An 18059-nucleotide genomic window follows, 5' to 3' on the forward strand; every position below is an offset into this window, starting at 1 on the left:
ACTTGCTGGAGCATTTAGCATCGAAGTCAACTATTACATATCTTTGTTCTTAGGATATTGACACTGACGTATTTAAGAGTAAGGGGAAATCATGCCTGTAACTTTCTCTCAAATGGTTTAAAAATTTTATACACACACATACACATGTGTATATATAGATATAGATTAGGTAGATAGGTATAGATATAGATAGGAGGAGACAAAGAAAATATGGTAAAATGTTAACACTTAGGGGAATGTGAGTATACAGAAATTCTTTTATTATTTTTGCAACTTTTCTGTAAATGTGAAGTAATTTAAAAAAGAGTTGGGGTGCCTGGGTGGCTCAAACTCTTGATTTCAGCTCAGGTCATGATCCCAGGGTCATGGGATTGAGCCCTGCATTGGGCTCCACGTTGAGTGTGGAGCCTGCCTGAGATTCTGTCTCTGCCCCTCTCACTTGTGCTCTCTCTAAAATTAAAAATGATAATAATTTTAAAATATCTTTAAAATTAACCATTTCAGTAGACTGAAGCAAAATGTATCTTTGGGGGAAAAAAATCAGTGTAGGAAATTTCAATTGATTTCTTAGAGCACCAGCTTGCAAAAGTACTGTTCATTATAGATAAAAAAAATAGATAGGAGACTTTACTGGGGTTTGAATGGGTAGTTTGGCAGTCATTGGGGTGTTACTTGGGTGAAGTTGCTGTAGCCCAGGATTTGGGTTTTAGTTTTTTTTTTTTAATTTTTTTTTAATGTTTATTTATTTTTGAGACAGAAAGAGAGTATGAACGGGGGAGGGTCAGAGAGAGAGGGAGACACAGAATCTGAAACAGGCTCCAGGCTCTGAGCAGTCAGCACAGAGCCTGATGCGGGGCTCAAACTCACGGACAGTGAGATCGTGACCTGAGCCAAAGTCAGACGCTTAACCGACTGAGCCACTCAGGCGCCCCGGGTTTTAGTTTTTTAGGTGTAGAGACTACAGCCTTGTCTCCACTCAGGAAGACTGATCCGTTCCAGGTAAATGCACTCTCAGGACACTGATGTATAAATCAGGATGTCAGTTTATTAACATCCAATGGAAAGAATGCAGTTGCCAAGTGGATTGGATATTCTTGCTAGATCGAAGACTAGTGCATTCCCCCTCTCCCCGGAGAAAAGCTACAGGAAAAGCCATGGTGTGTATGGAAGTGGGGATGACATAGACCATTTTGAAGAGCAAACTTTTTTTATTTTGATGAAATCCACTTTTTCTGTTTTTTTTTTTTTCTTGTGTGGTTCATGCTTTTGATGTCCTATTTAAGAAGTTTTTGCCTAACCCAAGATCATAAGGATTTTTAGGATCACAAAACTTGGAAAAAAATTAACATTAAATATTGCTGGGAAAATTAGTGCACAGATCAGAAGTAAAACGGGAATATAGAGAACATTAAGGTAGAAACCAAAATTTAATTTTACCTGCAAAAATATAGTAGCAAAAGTTGTTTATTCTACTAGTTATGAATCAGGCATGGGGAAAAAGTATTTTTATTTGTCAGGGTCTGCTGATAATTATTATCATTAGATTAAAAGCTTGCTCTAATAAGATCTGTAGAGGGTCTGTATTTGGTTTAATACAGTTATGATCCTCTCCTTTGTGAAAATGTATTTACTGGAGTTACTTTAGTGTGGTCATTAGGTACTATGCCTTCCGTGTTAATGTTTCTTGAGAAATGTACTATTGCAGTGGGTTTCAGGGAAATAAGTATTTAACTTTCTCAAATTTTAATTGTCAGGAGACACTGATAATATATTTTAAAGCCCCAGGATGTTGGGAATTTTTTTGGAGTAAGCAATACAATATTTCATGTATCTTGTTTTTAAATTGGTATATTAATGAGAAATTTCAGTGCTGCCAAAACACTTATCTCTGTTTTCTGTGTAACTAGGGCCAAAACTACCTTAAAGTATTTTTTTTTAACATTTATTTTTCATGTTGTTTAATGACCCATTTTTGCAGAACTGAATTTGAAAGTAATTGCAATAACCTGATGTTGAGAATTTGGAAATTTTCTAAATCCTTCAGATTGCAGAGTCACAGATGATCTATATCTGGTTACCATCCATTTAATCTTTAAGATAAAAAATAATTATAGTTAGAGCCCTTGGCATGTTTTACTACTTAATTACTGAGTATACATATATTAGTGTAGCCTGTGTCTTGATAACTTGATTTCATGAATGAAATCTAATTTAAAGATGTTCAGATTCATGCACTGAAGAAAACAACTTAATTGTAATAACTTGAAGATTGAATTTGGTCATGTGTTAGATACTCAAGACTTTAGGAGATTCCGTGAAATGGGATCACAGCCCTTGGCTTCAGCCCTTTGTGTTCATGTGATGGGAAAACCTTGCCTTGTTTCCTACACCATGATCCCCACTTTAGGAGAGTCGGTTACAAAGAAATTGTATCTGTGTTGTCCAGATTCCCCATGAACCACAGAAATTCCTGTGGCACTGCATGCTAGGGAATTGTCTTAAAACTTTAATAGGAGGGTGACATCTTGGAATACTGTTAAACAATGTTTGAGCACTTGCTGTGTTAGAAGGAATGTGGACTTGCTGGCCAGCTTGGTCTGCCTGCTTGTAAGATCCATATTAGGGGCTGTATGAGATGGATTCTCTTCTCATAGCTTTCTGATGGGAAAGGGAGTTCTGCCTCTGGTTGTCAGGAAAATGGTTGGTGGAGATTCGATAATTATATCAAAAGAAAATGGCAGTGATGAATTTAAATAAAAGATGGTAGCACTCAGATTCAGTCCAAGACTATCTTATACATCCTTTATTATATTTTGCAGTCTCCTGAACACTTAAGAGACTAAGGTATATTTAAGCAGTAGTGTTGCTATTATAGGGATTGAGGAAATTTTTAAAAAGCCTCCTTTAGAAAGCAAAGCAAGGTATCAACTAAGATTATAGGATGAATTTTAAAAGTAATTTCCAAAGGAATAGGCTATTTCCAAATAGTTAATGTCATTGTCCATGTTTTAAAGCCAATGGTAAATATGCCATAGTATTTTAAGAGCTCAAGGGTTTTATGACCTTGCTCTGCCAGTGTGTCTAAGTTTTACTTTTCTTACCTGCAAAATATGGATAATATCCATTTACAGGAGTTTTTGAGGATGAAATGAGATGACGTATGTAAAGCAATTAGCTTAGGCCTTAGCACATAGTAAAAACACCCCCAAATGGCAGCTATTATTGCATAGATTTTCATGTCAGCTACAGTATTTTGGATCATTTGCCAGTATTGTACTGTATGATATTCTTACTATGCCTTGGACCTTCCTAAGTATAATGATTTTCCTCTTTTCAAATTGAATTTTGACCTTTTCAAAAGTCTGGAATTCACTGAAGACAAGGAAATATCCAATACTCCATGAATGGTGATGTTTATATTGGCTTGGCTGGAGGCCAGGTGGCAAACAGCATTCAAAAGCAGACATAAATTTTTTTCTTTAGAAGAAGCCACATGGTGCTCTGTCCCTGCATCAGGCTCCCATGGATATCAATGGGTGTTATGTGTGTAGAGCAAGGGAAAGGTCTTGCTCCTAAAAAGTAGAGCAATGTGCTATCTGAGATAAGTTAGTATGTTCCCATGAGCTCATGTGTGTCCTAAAAGATGTCTTTGTCTTGAGGTCCTTAGGGTCTGGCTAGCAGTGAAGAGTCAATATTTGGTATATTTTTCAGTGGTTGAGTGTTACTAGGATGTTCTGAGTTTGTCAAAAATCTAGTGGTATTAAAGTCCAAACAAAAATATTTATCAAAATCTTACATGCCTCTGCTTTGTTTAAGTGATATTTGCTGAATTTGTTCCTCTTACCAAATTTAAATGATTTATTTAAATATCTTTTCCCAAGAGTTTTAAGACAAATGGTACTTGAATCCATAAATTTAAGAACCTTTTTGCTCATAGTCTATGGACATCAGGAAATGTAATCCTTATATTTCTCATTATAATGTCATTGAGTTCATGTCATGATTCATTGTACTTAGAATGCTATTTTCAAACCTGTCTTCTGATTATTTCTTAAATATAAAATATAAACAGATTAATGAAAACACAATAAGTAAAACTGAGAGTGTTAAGAATGTAGAAATCAGCAGGGTGCCTGGGTGGTTTAGTCGGTTAAGCATCTGACTTAGGCTCAGGTCATGATCTCGCCATTTGTGAGTTCGAGCCCTGGGTCCGTCAGGCTCTGTGTAACAGCTCAGAGCCTATAGCCTGCCTTGGATTCTGTGTCTCCTTCTCTCTCTGCCCCTCCCCTGCTCGTGCTCGCTTGCTTGCTCTCTCGCTCTCTCTCAAAAACAAAAATAAAGACATTAAAAAAAAAAACGAAATTAGGAATCAGCTTTAGTTTCTCCCTTAAGGTTTATTATGTGACATGTCTTTAAGATTAGAACACTTAGTAAGTTTCATGTCATTTCTTTTCACTCATCATCATCGCTATGATTCTTTTTCCCAAGAGTTTTTCAACAGTTTTATATGTAGAAACCCTTTGTGAATACGTCAAGAGTCTTTGGTTTCTCCATGTAGTTACAAAGATGAAGTTGCATGTTTTAGGGGAAAAGGAGGGTATTAGTTTTTTGTTAAGTTTATTTATTTATTTTTTTAGAGAGATGGTGAGAGCGTGCATGCAAGTAGGGGAGGGGCAGAGAGAGAGAAGGAGAGAGAATCCCAAGTAGGCTGGGCACCATCAGAGCAGAGCCTGATGTTGAGCTTGAACTCACGAACTGTGAGATCATGACCTGAGATCATAACCTGAATTAGGTGTTTAACCAACTGAGCCACCCTGGCACCCCAGGAGGGTTTTAATTTTTATCTGAACGTTTTGTAAGAGGAGAACATTTCTGATCCGTGTCTAGCTTGTGAATAATACATATTAAGCAAATACATACTCCTGATATAGAAAACAAAGTTTTAAGGGCCTTTTTATATCATTATTTTATTAGATCTTCTCAGTAATGGTATTTTTTCACTTTACAGCAAAGTAAACGGAGTCTCAGTGAGTAAAATGATTTGCTTAAGTGTAGCAATTGACATTCCTTAAACAAGCTTCTCCCAAGTATAACTGAAAAATAGCCCTTGAGATGGGGAGATGGGACAACTAAAAAAATGCATTGTTTCACTCTGGATGTGGTCCTGGAGCAAAAAGAGGACTTTATGAAAAAACTAGTGAAATCCAAATGAAGTCTGGAGTTCAATTTTTAGAAAATGTGTAAAGAGTTAAAATTCTTTGGGGGCACACAGGACAAAATTTCTGAAGACAACTGAGCAGATGAAAATCTTGCATGTGTACAAGTAGATACAAGAGGTTTTTTCAAATCCTGTTGCTTTTAATAGAGAAACTTTGGAAATAACCTAAATACCTGTCAATATTATAATGGATAAATAAGTGATTTTATAATTGGGCAGTGGGTACTACTATATATCAATTAGAAAAATGAGCTAGAATTGTATCAACAGACTTAACTTTTAAAGTTAATTTCAGTGAGTATAGCAAACTATTAAAAAAAACCCTTTTTTTGGAATATGTTTTTAAATACATTCTTTATTTAAACATGATAATATATGCACATGGTTACAAAATCAAACAGTACAGAAGGATTTGTAATGAAAATGAATAGTTTCAGCTCTGGAGTTCTTCCCTTTTCTTCCCTTGTCCTTAAATGCCATTTGGAATCATGTTTTAGTTTTTCTGGTGGCTACTTACATGTCTCCAAATGAAATGTTTATATTGTTATTTTAAAAAATATGCTGTCTATAGACGTTCTATTTTTGTTGTGACAGATGAAGATGTACCTTGCTTATAGACTGCTTTTGTTTTTTATAATTTAGTCTTATTTTTTATTGGATCCGCTTTTAAATGGATCATTCTTGTAATTTAAAAGTGAAATAGTTCTATAAAACTTATTACAAGAACCAGCAGTCCCTTCCATAACCATTTATGCCCACCACCCCAACTATTGTTTGCACCTAGAGGCAAGTACTGTAGACTTTTGTCTGTTTTGGAATTTGAATTGTATCATTAAATAATAGATTTTTAGATTGCCTTATTGTTTTTTTGTTTTATGCATTGTATATTGGATTCTTTCTGTGGAGGGTGAGCATTTAACCCACTCTACCCTCTTCTGCCATCAGACACATCACACTCCCAATCCTGTCCTCCAGTGTAGTTGTGTCGTTCTTTTGTCCAGATCATTGTTGTGTGTTCACGTTATTGTTTAGTAAATGCTATTTACACTGAGGGCACCGAGTAAAATATGATGACTTTTCTTGTACAACTTCTTGTGTTCTCTGGAGTTAATAATTATCTTTCTTCTTTGCTTAGTTTTCTAGGGACTTATCACAAATCCATCCCCAGATTGTCCCCAGTTGTTAAAATTTTCTCTCAGTACGTTCAAATACATGAGGTATTTTATCTTTTTGTTTACTGTCCTCACAGAATTGTGGGAATCCATTCGGGATTGGTTGCCGTCTATCTCTGGGGCACTTATCCATCATTCTGGGAATACCATTTGCCTGCCCCTGTGTTAGTTCCTTGTTTGCTGCATTCCATTCCTTCCTCTTCCTTGGTTTACAGCCTTCTTTTGGTGAACTACCTTTGTAAGTAGTATCCTGAGGAAAGATGCAGGGAACATAATCTTGTGAGACCTCAGTGTTCTGGAAAAGTTTTTGGTATGTGCTTACACTTAATTGCTACTGTCTAGATTCAGAATAAATTTTCCTTCAGAATTTTGAAAGTGCTGACATGTTATCTTTTGGACTTTTCATTATTGCTGTTAAAAAATCTCAAAATTGTTCTCCCTCCTTCTCTCTCTCTGTTTTTCCTTAGCTTCAGGGCAAATTTAGGATGGTGGTTCGCAGTCCTGGCTGCACTTTAGAATCATTTGGGAACTTAAACCAAATCTTAGTATGAAAGATTTTGAGGTAGTTGTTCTGGACGGGAGCCAAAACATGGTAATTCAAATATGCAGGTAAAGCTCCCTAGGTAATTCAAATATGCAGACAAGGCTGAGAACTATTTCAAGATCTTTTTCTCCAGTATGCTAAAATTTCATGATGATATGTTGTGATGTGGGTCTCTTTTCATCCATCGAGCTACACACTTGATTGTCCCATCAATATGGAGACTTACATCCTTTAATTTTGGGAAGTTGTTTTTTCACATTAGAGTACTTAACAAAGTATTTTTATTTGACGTACAATGAGTTAGCATTAAGGCAGGTATCTTGGATATCTGTACTTCAGGTAGATCTCTTAGTAGACCCATTCAAGGAAATTCACTTAATCCACCTTAAAGAAGCCCATATCCTTCACATACTGATGGAAACACTGGCAGTACATATTGAGGCTGTATTTCTGGATCAGATTGTGCTAGTTTGAGCAGACACAGTAAGAGCGAGATCCGTGGCCAGATATCCTCGGATGGCCCCAACAGAGCTTCTGATGACCCATCTTGCAGTCTCAGATGCAAGAAGGCAAAAGGAATTTTGGGAAGTTTTTTATTTCCTTTTCTCAAGTTCCCCTGTTGTATTGTTTGTAGGTCCTCTGCTTGTCTCTTTTATTTTCTGTAGTTTATTCTTGTTGTTTTGGTTTCTAAGTGATTTCCTCAGTTTGACCTTTCAATCCTTCCACTGAAATTTTTCGTTTCTGTTCTTCTTTTCCAAGAATTCATTTTTTATGGACTTCCATTCTCCCCCTGACTCCGATCTTTATTGAGATAAAATTGACATATATCCTTGTGTAAGTTTAAGTTATACAATGTGATGATTTGATATATGTACATACTGTGAAGTGATTACCACAATAAGGTTAGTTAATACATCCTTCAGTTCACATAGTTAGTTAGCATGTTCTTTTTTGTGATGACAGCATTTAAAATTTACTCATTTAGCAACCTTCAAGTATGAAACATAGCATTAGCTATAGCCACCATGCTGCTTACTCATTTTTCTATTGAAAGTTTGTAACCTTTTGACCAATATCTCCCCATTTCCTCAACTACCTGGCAACCATTCAGTCTACTCTCTGTTTCTGTTGAGTTAGGTTCTTTTCTTCTTTTCTTTTTTAAATGTTTTTATTTATTTTTGAGACAGAGACAGAGCATGAGTGGGGGAGGGGCAGAGAAAGAGGGGGACACAGAATCTGAAACAGGCTCCAGGCTCTGAGCTGTCAGCACAGAGCCCGACACGAGCCTCAAACCCACGGACCGTGAGATCATGACCTGAGCTGAAGTCCAAGTCAGATGCTCAACTGACTGAGCCACCCAGGTGCCCCGAGTTAGGTTATTTTAGACTCCACATATAAGTAAGATCATACATTTGTGTTTGCCTGCCTCATTTTACTTGGCGTAATGCTCTCAAGGTTCATACGTGTTGTTGCAAATGGCGCTCAACCCAATGACCCTGGGATCACATCCTGAGCCGAAATCAAGAGTCGGATACACAACTGACCAAACCACCCAGGCACCCCTGCTCTAAGTTAATTTTTTAAAAATCTGTTACTTGTTTTAGTCCCCTCCTTTAACATTCAAATCTTTCCTCAGAAGTTTTCCTTGGCTGCCTGCTTACTCATGTTTAAAAGCTGACTGTGGAAGCTCTGGCTGTGTGATAGACTTGTCAGTCTTAGCCTTTACTGTGGAATAATCTGCCTGGGCCATTGTGCTGCGGGGAACCTTGCTATCAGTGTCTTAAGGTCCTCTGTCATGGGCTGGTCAGATTCCGCAGAGAATAATGCTTTCAACTCCAGCTGAAGGAACTGAGTGGGCAGGAGATGGTTGGAAGCTGTTCGTTTTTAGTATATGAACTCATACTTAGTCTCCTGTCTTATCTGTGTGTCGTCATGCAGATTAGAGACCCTGTCTCTGTTTCAGTCTCTCCAGACAATAAATCTCGCCTTTTGGGGGTTGGGAAATCATCTGAGGGAGGTAAATCTGCTTCTTACACCTTCCCCATCTGTTTCAAGTCCCACCTCCACCGTAATTTCCAAGGTTACCTGATACCATGAATTTCTGGTGTGGTTTTTGGGAGTTTCAAGGTATGAATCAGGTTCGTTCTCTCAGCTTTCCTCAGGACTGGCTTAGGATTCAGTTCTCTGTTAGTTCAGGTACCACCAGTTCGTTTGCTTTCTAGCTCCCAAATTTTCTTTTTTTTTTAACAATTTCTTTTCCTTTCTCCTTGTTTTTGGGGTGTATCCTACAAACAGATCCAGTTACTGGGTCAGTGTAATGTGTTTTCAGCAGAGAGGGGAGGTAAGCTGTTAGTTCAATTTGACCTATTCAATCAGAAACAAGTAATGTGATTGTAAATGAAATATAAAGAGGTAGTGAAAGGCTTTAGACTGTCATAATGATTCCATTTTGCATGTCAACTCTGAATTTCAGATTACTTGGTATATGTAATGTCTGCAGAGGTCTGGCAATAGCTGGTGTTTGCTGTTCTTTGGTGGAGGATCATGCTGTAATTAGTAGGACTGAAAGTTAAATTTGGAAAAGTTATTTAAAGTCTTCTGCAATGCAGGTTGACAGCCTGTATTAAAATAAAATGTTTAGTTTAGAAACCTTAAAAACACTGTGCGGTTTCAAAAAATTAAAAAAAAAAAAAGGGGGCGCCTGGGTGGCTCAGTCAGTTAGGCGTCTGACTTCAGCTCAGGTCATGATCTTGCTGTCCGTGAGTTCAGGCCCGCGTAGGGCTCTGTGCTGACAGCTCATAGCCTGGAGCATGTTTTGGAGTTTGTGTCTCCCTCTCTCTCTCTGCCCCTCCCCCGCTCATGCTCTGTCTCTGAAAAATGAATAAACCTTAAAAAAAATTTTAAAAAACAAAACACAAAAACACTGTGCAGTTTCAACGAAAGAGCTTGAATTATTGTCCTTAAATCAGTCATTGACTATATTAGGATTTTTAAACATTCTCTTTTCTCAATCTCATGTGTACCTCAACCAGATGTCACAAAGAATACTCATAGATTACAACTCCTATTTTTTCATTGTACATTTAAAGTATAGACTCTATAATGTAATAGTTCATTTTAAGACCTTTAGGGAATTGGTACAGGACCTTAAGGAACTTTTAATAAATACAATTTTGGGGGGGGCATTTTACTTATTATTACTTCTGTGTCAGGGGCAATGTGTACATTCTTCACTGCATATTTGTTCAAGTTTAGAAAGCAGGTCCTTTTTTTCTTTTTAAATATATGAAATTTATTGTCAAATTGGTTTCCATACAACACCTAGTGCTCATCCCAAAAGATGCCCTCTTCAGTACTCATCACCCACCCTCCCCTCCCTCCCACCCCCCCATCAGCCCTTAGTTTGTTCTCAGTTTTTTAGAGTCTCTTATGCTTTGGCTCTCTCCCACTCTAACCTCTCTCTCTCTTTTTTTTTTTTGCTTCCCCTCCCCCATGGGTTTCTGTTAAGTTTCTCAGGATCCACCTAAGAGTGAAAACATACGGTATCTGTCTTTCTCTGTATGGCTTATTTCACTTAGCATAACACTCTCCATTTCCATCCACATTGCTACTAAAGGCCATATTTCATTCTTTCTCATTGCCACGTAGTACTCCATTGTGTATATAAACCACAATTTCTTTATCCATTCATCAGTGGATGGACATGTAGGCTCTTTCCATAATTTGGCTATTGTTGAGAGTGCTGCTATAAACATTGGGGTACAAGTGCCCCTATGCATCAGTACTCCTGTATCCCTTGGGTAAATTCCTAGCAGTGCTACTGCTGGGTCATAGGGTAGGTCTATTTTTAATGTTTTGAGGAACCTGCACACTGTTTTCCAGAGCGGCTGCACCAGTTTGCATTCCCACCAACAGTGCAAGAGGGTTCCCATTTCTCCACATCCTCTCCAGTATCTACAGTCTCCTGATTTGTTCATTTTGGCCACTCTGACTGGCGTGAGGTGATATCTGAGTTTGGTTTTGATTTGTATTTCCCTGGTGAGGAGCAACGTTGAGCATCTTTTCATGTGCCTGTTGGCCATCTGGATGTCTTCTTTAGAGAATTGTCTATTCATGTTTTCTGTCCATTTCTTCACTGGGTTATTTGTTTTTCGGGTGTGGAGTTTGGTGAGCTCTTTATAGATTTTGGACTAGCCCTTTGTCCAATATGTCATTTGCAAATATCTTTTCCCATTCCGTTGGTTGCCTTTTAGTTTTGTTGATTGTTTCCTTTGCTGTGCAGAAGCTTAGAAAGCAGGTCTTAAATCACAATGTATTTGCTGAAATGAGAATAAGCTAGATTTTTAATGTTTACACTAACCAGAAACCTTTTTTCTTTTTGCAAATGGTTTTTTTTTTAAGTTTATTTATTTATTTTGAGAGAGAGAGAGGGAGAGAGAGAGAATCTCGAGCAGGCTCTGCACTGTCATCGCAGAGCCTGATGTGGGGCTTGAGCTCATGAACCATGAGATCATAACCTGAGCCGAAATCGAGTCAGATGCTTAACCAACTAAGGCACCCCTGCAAATATTTTTCTCCTCTTCAAAGCATAGTGTTCTATCTCTGAACCTCTTTTGGTTGTTAGAATTCTTTGTGGGTAGATTGCTTTCCCTCCATTGTTTTATTTTGAAAAACTTAAAATCTGTAGAAAAATTGAAAGAATGTATACTGTGTATACCCTTCACCTAGGTTTACTGATTGCTAACATTTTGGTGTGCTGTCTCCTTACTTTTAATTTTTATTGAATCATTAAAAATTAAATTTATATGTCATGATACTTTGTCCCCAAATAATTATGTATGTATTCAGAATAAGGGCATTCTGTTACCTAATTGTGATACCATTTTCATCCCTAAGAAACTTGTCTATAATCTTATTTCCTAGATTTCTCCAACCTTTAGCTACCTAATTCTTTTCTATTCCTTAGGACTCCCAAGATCTAAATAAGGATCATATGTTGTATTGGTTAGTGTATATCTTTAGTCTCATTTATTCTAGAAAAGGTGCCTTCTTATCAATTGTCTTAGAATGTCCCACAGTCTGTTTTTTTTTTTTTTTTTTTTTTTTAATCATTTCTTCATGTTTGGATTCAGGTTAAACATTTTTCACACAAATGTTGTAGAGGTGATAGGGTATTTCTTACTGGATTATATCAGGAGATACATGCCGGTATATCCCATTAAATCTGATCACTTAATTAAGGTGTTATCTGCCAGGTCTCCATTGTAATAATATCCTTTTTGGGTACTTTTTCTTTCTTATAATTAATGCATTATCTGTGAGTAGTTTGTACATATCCTCTTCCCCAGTAGCTTTTTACCCAATGATTAGGATCCTTGATCCTTGCCTGATTCAATTATCTAATAGTAAAAATTTCTTTCTCATTTATTAGCTGGCATTCTTCTGTAAAGAATAGCTTTCCTTTGTCCCCTGTTGCCCCTGCCCCACTCCCTGTTTTTTTGTTTTTAAACTTCACTGTTGACTTATGTTTTCTTTTTTTATTGTGTGTTAGAATCCATTGCCATTGCTATTCTTTTGATGCTTGAATTGTCCAAAGTTGAACTAGTGGGAGTTCCTTGAAGCTGACTTCTGTGTCTTTTTACTACGTTCTTATTAATCTTTAAGCATTTCTTTGCTTTCTGGAATAGCAAGATGTTTCAAGCTCACTTTGTGCTTTCCCTGCCCCAGATCTGGAATCAATTATTTCTCTAAGGAGCTCTAGTTTATTTCAACGGGGCTTTGTATTTCATAATCAAGATCTGGACACTAGATGTGCTTAATGCTGCCTGGCCATCATTGTTTCTAGGTCCTTTTAATAGAAATAGTTAGGATATAGATGTCTATTTTACAAATCATAAATTTATTACTGATACCCACTATTCAAATCTAATACAATGGGACCCTTTACCTTCTCCCATTCTTTCTTCATGCTTCCCAGCAACATTCATATGTTTCCCCAATTGCTGTCTCCTACAGCATATATAAAATAGTGCATCAGTTACTGCACCTTATTCTTACCAATTTTACTTGGTTTCAGGGAACAGAGATTTCACTCAGACTACTGGAAAAGGATTAAAGGATAAAGGATTTAGTGTGAGGGTACATTGTGGCCTTGGATATAAGGCAGCCTTTGGCTTGTTCTCTTGGCCTAGAATGGTTTTTCTTGTTAATTTTAGGTGTCTCTGCTTCTTATCTCTCACCTTAAACTTTCCCAAGTGTGGAAGAATTTATTAGGTTGATTATTAAGTAGCATTCCTGTTGGGCAGCTTCTGACCAAAGTACCTTTGGTACTATGGGCCAAGGGCAGGGAAATGGGCATTTTTTTTTGTTGAAAGCATCTGGCTGCTTTCTTTTGTTTGGTCTTTGTAATCTTTGGGTACATTTAGGTTTCTTGGGCTAGTACAAACCTATTTTTATTATTTTATTTTTTAATGCATTATCAGACTCCTTCACCCAGGGATATGGTTAATGCTATGTTTTAAGCTCATGAGTAATTTAGAAAATAAGGTAATGAAACATGTTTTGTTTCTAACTTGCCAACTAGCACAATGTAGTTTCTTTCTGAACAAATTAAATACACAGGGCAGATATATTTAGTTACTGATGACATATTCTTAGACGTAGCCCAAAAAGAGGAAAAAGGTGTGTGTTCTCTGTAGATTTCTAAATGAGAAAGTGTCCAAAGTGTGTAAACTTGATGTTCTGAGAATAATGGTTTTTATCTGCCATAGGTGTTAGTGACAGAATTAACAAGAGAATTTGTAAGATGTAGCATAAAATAGTGAAAAGACTATAAGCTTTAAATTTTATAGACTTATTTTCCAAGTTTGGTGTGGCTTATTCAAATTTTTTGACATTGGGGGGCGCCTGGGTGGCTCAGTCGGTTGAGTGTCCGACTTCGGCTCAGGTCATGATCTCACGGTTTGTGGGTTTGAGCCCTACATCGGGTTCTGGGCTGACAGCTCAGGGCCTGACGCCTGCTTTGGATTCTGTGTCTCCCTCTCTCTCTGCCCCTCCCCCACTCATGCTCTGTCTCTCTCTGCCTCTCAAAAATAAAGAAACGTAATAAAAAAATTAATAAAATTTTGTGACATTGGGTAAATGACTAATGCATTCTGAACCTTATTTTTTTCTCTTTTGTAAAACGGGCATCATAGCACCTACTGTCTGTCATAGTAGATAGTAAGTATGAGAAATCATAGGGATTGGACAAAAAAAAAATATTTTTATTTTAACCTTCTGGCAAGTCAGAGATAACCAGCTCTGGAGAAATAATGGATTCCCAATGTTAGTAAGTGAAAGCATGGCCAGGAAGAGTAACAGGAGAGTCTCCAAGAAGTGTGATCTGAACACCCACGGAGCAGCCTGTGCATACGGAGAAATGAGGGAGTGTCTCTAGCTGGAGGTGGACTGCTGGAACTCCATCTGGTAGAGGCTGAAGCCTGATACCTTTTGAGGTCAGGCAAGGAAGAGTTCCTGTTCCCGGTAGTGACTCAGTGATTCCATGCTCAATATGAGAACTCTGGGGGCTGAGAGGTGGAAGGGATAGACTTTCCTGTCTCTTTCTCTACCATCCCTCACCCCCTGCCTCTGTAGGGTGAAGTTGTAAGCCATATAAAGTGGAATTATCTGCTCTTCTTAACAAAATAATTGGAATTCTTTGTGCCAAGGATTCCTAATAAAGGATTTTACTGTGTTTATAAATATTTGTAAATAAGCACAGTATTTTACATAGCAGCCCTAGTCATAATAGCTAGGAGTTGGAAGCAACCCAGATGTCCATTGATGGGCGAGTGGATAAACAAAATGTTGTTTGTGCATGCAGTAGACTATTATTCAGCCTTAACAAGGTAGGAAATTCTGACACATTGTGCAGCATAGGTGGGTCTTGAGGACATTATGCTAAGTGAAATAAGCCAGTCACAAAAAGACAAATACTGTATGATAACACTTATATGTAGTATCTACACTAGTCAAATTCATAGAAACAGAAAGTAGAATGGCAGTTTCCAGGGATGACAGGTGGAGGTGGGGGCAGGAACAGAATGGTTGTTTAATTGGTACGGAGTTTCAGTTTTGCAAGATGAAGAAGTTCTGGAGATTGGTTGTGCAACAATGGGAGTATACTTAATACTAATGAACTCATAGTTAAAAATGTTAAGATGGTAATTTTTATGTTACACAGTTTTTTTTTAACCATAGCAATAGATAAATAAATAAGCACAGTATTTAAACAGATACTGCTTATATAATAGAGATGTATTTGTGTGCTGTGTGTATGTATATATGTATACATATACACGCAGATAGATACATTTCTATATATGTATGGTTGTAAAATACAAATATTTAAAAATTAGATCTAAATGTGTTTCGTGTTGTGCTGTTTCAAATAATATCTCTGCTAATACTAAAAATGATATAGTCTTTTTGCAGGATAATGTATTTTTTCATGTTGACTGAAATTTCACTTGTAAGAATTTATTATAAGGGAAAATAAGCATACACAAAGGGCTAACAAGGGTGTCGTTTATAGCACTGTATATAATAATGATAAAAAGTTGGGAACAAGTATAATTGTTTAATATTGGGGAATTGGTTAAATAGATTATGGTGCATCCATCATTTAACTGAAACAGTGTTATAGAAATGTATATTCATGTTGCAAAATACCTGGATGCTGTTAATACTTGAAAAAAAGTAGATTCTGTGTCTAAATGACAGAACTCAAGTTTCTTAACTCTGCATTCTTCTCCATAGTCACTATACAGAGAAGGTTTCTCTTGATTGTGCAAATAATCTCCAGTCCTTTTTTCAAGAGCTAGATACCAACTAATAGTGTATCTTGCACAATTATTTCATATGCTTTTGCTTCTCAAAATATTTGATGATGAAGAGTTTAATAGAGCATTTCTCTTTGTAACTGTCAAAATTAAATTTAAATGTTTAGAGTTTCATTTTTAAGAGAGTGTGTATTGGGGCACCTGGGTGGCTCAGTCGGTTAGGTGGCTGACTTCGGCTCAGGTCATGATCTCGCGGTCCGTGAGTTCGAGCCTCGCGTCGGGCTCTGTGCTGACAGCTCAGAGCCTGGAGCCTATTTCAGATTCTGTGTCTCCCTCTCTCTCTCTCTGACCCTCCCCCGTTCATGCTCTGTCTCTCTCTGTCTCAAAAATAAATAAACGTTAAAAAAAAAATTCAAAAAAAAAAAAGAGTGTGTATTTCATGAAAGTTGTGTCTTTTTTCTTTCCTAATATTGATTTTATCAAGTTAATATTGTACTCACTTGTACAAAGGAAGTTATTAAACCATTCCAAGTTAGAATTCCTTAATAGCCATGCTTCTTTTTTTCTTTTTTAAAAACAAAGTCTGGCATTTATTGAATCATTAATAATCCCTAAGTATGATGATCAAAAAAACCCCCCCATGAGTAATTAGTATTTTTCTCTTTGATTTTAATTCTGAAATGTTGGAAGTCTAATGTTATCTTTTGTGGTGTATGTTACAGTGAGTGTTTCACGTTTTTCCATGCTAACCCTGGTGAGAATTGTAGCCTGTCTTAGATAATGAAGTACTTCAGTTCATAAAATACCTCAAGCTATTTTGTATCATTTCTCCAGCGTCTAGGAATGCAAAATATTTAGTCTAGTTTGTTTTAGAGATCCTGTACTTCCAAGTCAAGTCTTGGTTTAAGTGGCCTTGGTTAAATTACTATATCTCCTTGAGCATCAATTTATTCATCTGAAGTAAAAGCAAAGATGGTAAAAAGGATGCACATACTTAATTTTTGTTAATAGAATATTGTTCATTCCACAGGCATTTACCTTAGGGAAGTTTCACTATACATGTTCAGATGCAGAGTCCCCTGTGCTATCTCAGACTCTGGTAGCTTAAACACCCTGGTGCCTCATGCCCCTCATTTATAAGATGGAAGTAGTAATTGTACCTGCATCATAGTTATTGTGAGATGAAATGAGTTATTACATGTAGATTGCTTGGAATACTGCCTGGCACATGGTAACTCAGTAAATTCATTGAGTGTTACTGTTAACTGCCTTTGTTCAGACTCTGATGACATTTTCTAATTCAAAACTCAACACTTCAATAAGTTAAAATCTACAAATTGGTAGATAATTTTTACTATGCAGTAAATCATGGTTTCAGGGAAATTGCACTCTGCCTAGTGATGAACTTAGATTTGGCTTTTTAGGCAACTAATTTCCCATTTTAGTAGACTAATAAGATCATAAGAAGTGCAAGATTCCTCATAGTGAGGATTTCTGTCTGACCTTGGAGTTGAGAATTTAGGCTATTTTCTCATGAATATAATGATACCCATAAAATATTTTTGAACCCATTTTCTCAGCCATCTGTGGTTATGGCAGTTGCTGTCTGATCTTCTAGGGTATGAGTTTTAAAAAGGCACGTGACACACATCCAAGTGATGAGTGATTTTCTTTCTCATTATTGATGGACCTTTGCTATCAATGCATGGGACACTTCATTATTCTTAGGGACATCTTGGGTTAAAATAGACTGGAATGTTAGGAGCATGATTTCAAGGGGAGGGATAATCAGGAACTCTAGGGCTTGGAGATGAACACAGAGATCAACAAGTAGGTCTTTGGCCTTCATTGTGGACTGATCAGGAACTTAAACACCGGAACAAGGTCAGACAAGATTAGTGTTCAATTCTGAAGAAACCAGGTTTCCTATCTGCTAGTAGAACAAGCACACATTGGTCAAATGTGAGGGATCTTTAAAAAATGGGGTGAACATGAAAATTATAAGGGCTACCTCTTGTCACAATCTTAAGGCTTGGAGGTGGGAGAATGAATCATGTCCTGGAAGCAGACTCTTGTTTAGTTTTGTTTTTACGAAATTTGAGATGCGCGCGCGTGCACACTTATTTAACTCATGTATGATAGGTACTGAGGTGGGTCTCAAGGATGAGAAGGTGATTTCTCAAAGAGTTAGCTCTAACACAGTGATAGGGTTATAGAGTGATAATGTTGATATGTGAATATAGATAGATTGATGTAGGGGCCTATAGATGCTCAGCTTCCTTCAAGTATAAGGAAACTAAGTA

At 37.0% G+C, this 18059-nt stretch overlaps 1 protein-coding gene and 1 pseudogene across 27 annotated transcripts in view; one reads left to right on the top strand and one right to left on the bottom strand.

The window, feature by feature from the left end:
• DST (dystonin) overlaps positions 1–18059 on the top strand; it is a 490174-nt gene that overhangs the window by 160769 nt on the left and 311346 nt on the right. The window lies entirely within an intron of this gene.
• On the bottom strand, positions 7240–7719 carry LOC128315612 (40S ribosomal protein S29-like; annotated as a pseudogene).

Source organism: Acinonyx jubatus, chromosome B2 (assembly GCF_027475565.1).
Source record: "Acinonyx jubatus isolate Ajub_Pintada_27869175 chromosome B2, VMU_Ajub_asm_v1.0, whole genome shotgun sequence".
Lineage (NCBI taxonomy): Eukaryota > Metazoa > Chordata > Mammalia > Carnivora > Felidae > Acinonyx > Acinonyx jubatus.